Below are 7,163 nucleotides of genomic sequence, written 5' to 3' on the forward strand. Positions count from 1 at the left end.
CCTGTTAAATAACATCAAAAAGAGGAACAGTTACCTCAACCTTTTTGAATATCTCTACCATTTTGGGATCAGGTTCCAGCTGCTTCCTGGGCTTCCTTGCAAGTTGTGGAAATGGGATAGGAGTGGTGTCTTCTGCAGTATCTGTGCCCTGTGGTGCTTCCTCCTGTGGTTGAACTTCTTCTTTTCCAGCTATGTCCTGCGTGTCCTCTTCCTCTTCAACATCTTCTATTTCCACTACCTCTTCAGCTGAGGCGTGTTCTGGTGGGCTTGGCTCCTCTTGATTCCTCTCCTGCAGTGTGGTTCCGGACCTTAGGGTGATGGCATTAATGTCACCCTTGGGATTGGGTAATGGTTGAGAGGGGATTCCACTGGAGCTCAAAGGCTGGTTATTGGAGTTATTCATTGATCCAATCTGTGAGACAAGAGCTTGCAGAGTAGCGATCAGACCATTTAGAGAGGCATTAATGTTATTTTCCATGGTCTGTTGTCTCTGATCAATGGATTGTAGTAAATCATCATTAGAAGATGAGGAAGGATAAGTAATTTGAGAGGTCTCCTGTTGGATATTCTGTGGTCCTTGGGATTGTCTTAGGTGAGGCGCTCTGTAAGGCTGGTTCTGGTTCTGCTGTCTGTTGTTGTTATTATTTCACCTCTGATTTCCCTGATTGTCTCTGCCTCCTCTATTGTTGTTGTTGTCCCTCCAATTCTGGTTAGAATTGTCCTGCCATCCATGGTTATAGTTGCCACCTTGATTGTACCCTTGGTTGGGGCGGTCATAGAAGTTATGAATGGCTGCCACGGTATTGTCTTCCTGCTAGAGCTGCGGACACTCATCAGTATAGTGGCTATAATCAGCACAGATTCCGCAAACTCTCTGTGGGACTAACTGTTGGTTTTGCTGTGGTGGAGAAGGTTGAGCTTGCTGAACTTGTTGTTGATTCAATTGCATCTACTTCAGCATGTTGGTTATTTCACAGATACTCTGAGTCAGAGCAGCAGTCTCTCTGCTAGAGGATACTTCTGCAACAGCTTTTGAACGGCCTTGTTCCTGCCTATGATTCCGAGTCGATTCAGCTAAGTCGCTAATCAATTGCCATGCCTCATCAGTGGTCTTGTACTTTTTCATAGACCCATTGCTAGCACTTTCCAATGTGGTCTTATCTTGGGGCCTCATGCCTTGTGTGACGTAACCAAGCAATACTATCTTGTCAATCATATGGTGGGGGCATGCTTCCAGAAGATTATTGAAGCGCTCCCAGTATTCATAGAGAGTTTCAGATTCATCCTGGACAATCATGGAAATGCCTTTCCTCAGTTTATTAGTAACTTCAGCTGGAAAGAATTTTTCCAAGAATTCTCTTCTCAGTGTATCCCAGTTGGATACAGTTGCTGCTGGTTGAGTGTAGTACCGCCCTCTTGCCTTCCCCTCAAGAGAAAACGGGAAAGCTTTCAGCAAAATTGAAGTTTCATCTGCACCATCACGCCTGACAGTAGAACAGACTGCTTGAAAATCTCTCAGGTGCTTGATAGGCTCTTGAGCAGGTAAGCCATGAAACTTGGGCATCAAATTGAGCAGTGCGGTCTTTATTTCAAAGTTTATAGCCACCGCTGGGTGATGCGCTTGAAATGGTTGCATTGTAAAATCAGGGGCTCCAGCCTCCTGGATAGTAACTCTCCTAGCTGCTGCCATGTTACCTGCACGTAAATCAACCAAATCAGTAAAACGGAGGCTGGTTTCTTTCTCAAGTGACGTTTCAGATCCGCCCTCAGAGAGGACTAACCGACGCCGAGCTTGCCTTATTCGTGAAATAGTTCTTTCAATCTCAGGATCAAATACTAGCAAGTTTGGATCAGGAAGTGAACGCGTCATCTAACGAAAGAAACAACTAGCTCATGGTAGCAAGATAAAATAAAATGAAAATAAATAAAATCCAATTAATAACTTTAGAACTCTATTGCAACTCCCCGACAACGGCGCCAAAAATTGACGTGGCGGAAATTGGCTAATTAAGAATTGATATAAGTTGTGCGTTGCAAGTATAGTTCTTAACCAACCAGAAATCCGCTTATCAATTTAGAAAGGTTGTCACAAAAATTAAAATTTAAAATACTGGGAGTATGAATCCCAGGTCATCTCCCAACGAGTTGCAGAAAGGTGTGCTATTTCATTAATCAGATATTTTCAGAAAGAGTTTGAGTTGAATAAACAGAAAATTAAATTGGGGGAATTAAGTAATTTAAATAAAAGCCTTGATTGGGAGTAGATTAGTTGGAAGCCCCATTCTTGTTGCAGTACTCTCAAGATTAATTGATAATTGAAGGTTGTTCTATTTAGTTATCCCTTACTAAATAAGGGAAAGTCAAACAAGTTGGAATGATGTTTCTACTCACAAGTCCCAATCCGCTTACTTGGAAGGATTGGCGTTAGTGACTAGAGAGCCATCCAACAATGAATCCAATTACAATCTCTCTTTTGAGTATTCCAACTCAAGGGTTCCTTTCAATCAACTCCCCATCAAGTTAGGGAACTACTCGCTAATTGTGATTATGGAACACATAACATAGACAAGGGAATTAAAGAAAGACATGATAAATAAAACTCAAAGAAATCAATAAAAAATAAAAGTAACTCTTGTATTAATAATTCTAAAATAATCCAATAGTAACATTGAGTAAATTAAAGGACATGGAAGAGTAAAGCCAAGTAAAGAAAACGAACTAGAATGACAAAGTCTTGATGAGGTAATAACTCTTCTCAATATCCCAATGCAAAGAGCAATCGAATTAAAAATCCTAAGAACTATGAATGTGTGGAGAGAAAACCTAGAGGAGGAGTAAAACTAGATCTAAAAACTAAAAACTGTGTAGAATGAATGTTGCTTTTGGTTTCTGCATGTCCTCTGGCTCTAGTCTGCTTTTTCGGGCCGAAAACTGGGTCGAAATAGGGCCCAAAATCGCCCCCAGCGAATTCTGCAGATTATGCAGATCGCGCATGTCACGCAATCGCGTCATTCATGCGAACGCGTCATGCGGCGTTTTGCTTTGCCACGCGGGCGCGTCGTCCACGCCTCCGCATCACTTGTGCTATTCCAATCCGCGTGGTCGCGTGAGCCATGCGGCCGCGTCACTGCGATTTCCTCTCTTCCACGCGGTCGCGTGAGCCATGCGGCCGCGTCACTTCTCGCTGGTCATCTCCTTAATTTCTTGTGTTCCTTCCATTTTTGCAAGCTTCCTTTCCAATCTCCAACTCATTCATGCCCTATAAAGCCTGAAACACTTAACACACAGATCACGGCATCGAATAGAATAAAGGAGAATTAAAATACATAATTAAAAGTCTCTAGGAAGCAAGTTTTCAATCATGTAATAATTTTAGGAAGGATATATAAATGCATGCTAATCATATGAATAAGTGGGTAAAGATCATGATAAAATCACACAATTAAACACATTATAAACCATAAAATAGTAGTTTATCAGTATCGAAGGAAAGGGAATCAATAGATGGGATTCATACTATTAAGAAGTCCCAAGCTAAAGGGAAAGAGAAAAAGCAAGCAACCACCCCATTTCTTTACTTGAATAACGGAGTTCCAGAAGAGGTCCAATGGTACGCTCCATGCCTGGTCTACAATACATGAACTACCAGTTCAATTTGAAAGTTATAAACATACCGGATGGTTCAATAAAAAGTACTTGAAAACGAGCAACCATAATAAGAATATGGAGGGGTTGATCTTCCCAAGTGGAATTGGCTTTGTTTTAAGTGCATGCAGTGAGACAACCAATACAGCTCGTATTGAACCAGGCTTGTTGGAAGAGACAGATGGATATGGATCCAGAGTTGTGCCCAGGATTAATAAACAACTTGTTTTTATTGGACCACTGGGAATAGAACACTTTGATATGCAAAATCGTGATCGTTCATTCCTTGGTAACGGCGCTGAAAACTTTATACGCACGTTCATAATCTTAGTCCTTTTTCACAACTTCGCACAACTAACCAGCAAGTGCACTGGGTCGTCCAAGTAATAAACCTTACGTGAGTAAGGGTCGATCCCACGGAGATTGTCGGCTTGAAGCAAGCTATGGTCACCTTGCAAATCTCAGTCAGGCGGATTCAAATGGTTATGGTGAATTGATAATTAAAATATAATTAAAATATAAAATAGGATAGAAATACTTATGTAATTCATTGGTGAGAATTTCAGATAAGCGTATAGAGATGCTTTTGTTCCTCCTGAACCTCTGCTTTCCTGCTATCTTCATCCAATCATTCCTACTCCTTTCCATGCCAAGATTTATGTAGAGCATCACCGTTGTTAATGGCTACTTCCCGTCCTCTCAGTGAAAATGGTCCAAGATGCGCTGTCACTGCACGGCTAATCATCTGTCGGTTCTCGATCATACTGGAATAGGATTCAGTAATCCTTTTGCGTCTGTCACTACGCCCAGCACTCGCGAGTTTGAAGCTCGTCACAGCCATCCCTTCCCAGATCCTATTTGGAATACCACAGACAAGGTTTAGACTTTCCGGATCTCAAGAATGGCCGCCAATAATTCTAGCCTATACCACGAAGACTCTAACCGTAGATCAGAAGGCTAAGAGATACACATTCAAGCTTGTTTACATGTAGAACGGAAGTGTTTGTCAGGCACGCGTTCATAAGTGAGAATGATGATGAGCGTCACATAATCATCACATTCATCATGTTCTTGTGTGCGAATGAATATCTTAGAGAAGAAATAGGCTTGAGTTGAATAGAAAAACAATAGTACTTTGCATTAATTCATGAGGAACAGTAGAGCTCCACACCTTAATCTATGGTGTGTAGAAACTCTACCATTGAAAATACATAAGTGATGAAGGTCCAGGCATGGCCGAATGGCCAGCCCCCATAAAGGTCTAAGATCAGACGGACCCTTAACATGATAGTAAAAAGTTCTATTTATACTAAACTAGTTACTAGGGTTACAGAAATAAGTAAACGATGCAGAAATCCACTTTCGGGCCCACTTGGTGTGTGCTTGGGCTGAGCATTGAAGTTTTCATGTGTAGAGGTCTTCCTTGGAGTTAAACGCCAGTTTGTAACCTGTTTCTGGCGTTTAACTCCAGAATAGGGTAGAGAGCTGGCGTTGAACGCCAGTTTGCGTCGTCTAAACTCGGGCAAAGCATGGACTATTATATATTGATGGAAAGCCCTGGATGTATACTTTACAACTAAATTAAGAGCGCACCATTTGGACTCCTGTAACTCCAGAAAATCCACTTTGAGTGCAGGGAGATCAGAATCCAACAGCATCTGCAGTCCTTCTTCAGCCTCTGAATCTGATTTTTGCTCAAGTCCCTCAATTTCAGCCAGAAATTAGCTGAAATCACAGAAAAACACACAAACTCATAGTAAAGTCTAGAAATATGAATTTTATTTAAAAACTAATAAAAATATATTAAAAACTAACTAAATCATACTAAAAACTATGTAAAAACAATGCCAAAAAGCGTATAAATTATCCGCTCATCACAACACCAAACTTAAATTGTTGCTTGTCCCCAAACAACTGAAAATCAAATAGGATAAAAAGAAGAGAATATACTATAAATTCCAAAATATCAATGAAACTTAGCTCCAATCAGATGAGCGGGACTAGTAGCGTTTTGCCTCTTGAATAGTTTTGGCATCTCACTTTATCCATTGAAGTTCAGAATGATTGACATCTATAGGAACTTAGATTTTAGATAGTGTTATTGATTCTCCTAGTTCAGTATGTTGATTCTTGAACACAGCTACTTTATGAGTCTTGACCGTGGCCCTAAGCACTCTGTTTTCCAGTATTACCACCGGATACATACATGCCACAGACACATAACTGGGTGAACCTTTTCAGATTGTGACTCAGCTTTACTAAATTCCCCAATTAGAGGTGTCCAGGGTTCTTAAGAACACTCTTTTTTTGCTTTGGACCTTGACTTTAACCGCTCAGTCTCAAGTTTTCACTTGACACCTTCACGCCACAAGCACATGGTTAGGGACAGGTTGGTTTAGCCGCTTAGGCCAGGATTTTATTCCTTTAGGCCCTCCTATCCACTGATACTCAAAGCCTTTTCCTTTTTATTACCCTTGCCTTTTGGTTTTAAGGGCTATTGGCTTTTTGCTCTTGCCTTTTGGTTTAAAGAGCTTTTGGCTTTTTCTGCTTGCTTTTTCTTTCTCTTTCTCTTCTTTTTTTTTCGCCATTTTTCTTTTCTTTTTTTTCGCAAGCTTTTGTATTCACTGCTTTTTCTTGCTTCAAGAATCAATTTTATGATTTTTCATATTATCAAATAACATTTCTCCTTTTTCATCATTCTTTCAAGAACCAACATATTTAACATTCATAAACCACAATATCAAAAGACATATGCACTGTTCAAGCATTCATTCAGAAAACAAAAAGTATTGTCACCACATCAAAATAATTAAACTAGTTTCAAGGATGAATTCGAAACCATGTACTTCTTGTTCTTTTGTTTTTAGAACAGTTTTCAATTAAGAGAGGTGATGGATTCATAGGACATTCATAGCTTTAAGACATAGACACTTAAACACTAATGATCATGTAATAAAGACACAAACATAAATAAACATGAAGCATAGTAAACGAAAAACAGGAAAATAAGAACAAGGAGATTAAGGAACGGGTCCACCTTAGTGAGGGTGGCGTCTTCCTCTTCTTGAAGAACCAATGGTGCTCTTGAGCTCCTCTATGTCTCTTCCTTGTCTTTGTTGCTCCTCCCTCAAAGCTCTTTGATCTTCTCTAATCTCATGGAGGATGATGGAGTGCTCTTGGTGCTCCATCCTTAGTTGTCCCATGTTGGAACTTAATTCTCCTAGGGAAGTGTTGATTTGCTCCCAATAGTTTTGTGGAGGGAAGTGCATCCCTTGAGGCATCTCAGGAATTTTATGGTGAGGAATTTTCTTATGCTCTTGTTGAGGTCCATGATCTCTTGTTTGTTCCATCCTTTTCTTAGTGATGGGCTTGTCCTCATCAATGAGGATGTCTCCCTCTATGTCAATTCCAGCCGAATTGCAGAGGTGGCAAATGAGGTGAGGAAAGGCTAACCTTGCCAAAGTGGAAGACTTGTCAGCCACCTTATAGAGTTCTTGAGGTATAATCTCATGAACTTC

General features: G+C 40.4%; 1 non-coding gene across 1 annotated transcript; it reads left to right on the top strand.

The window, feature by feature from the left end:
* The first annotated feature begins 1,210 nt into the window (after positions 1-1,210).
* Positions 1,211-1,318, top strand: LOC112768131 (small nucleolar RNA R71). Its single transcript, XR_003185569.1, has one exon. It is a non-coding gene; the product is annotated as a small nucleolar RNA R71 (small nucleolar RNA).
* The last annotated feature ends 5,845 nt before the right edge of the window (positions 1,319-7,163 follow it).

This window comes from Arachis hypogaea, chromosome 17 (genome assembly GCF_003086295.3).
Source record: "Arachis hypogaea cultivar Tifrunner chromosome 17, arahy.Tifrunner.gnm2.J5K5, whole genome shotgun sequence".
Taxonomy (NCBI): Eukaryota; Viridiplantae; Streptophyta; class Magnoliopsida; order Fabales; family Fabaceae; genus Arachis; species Arachis hypogaea.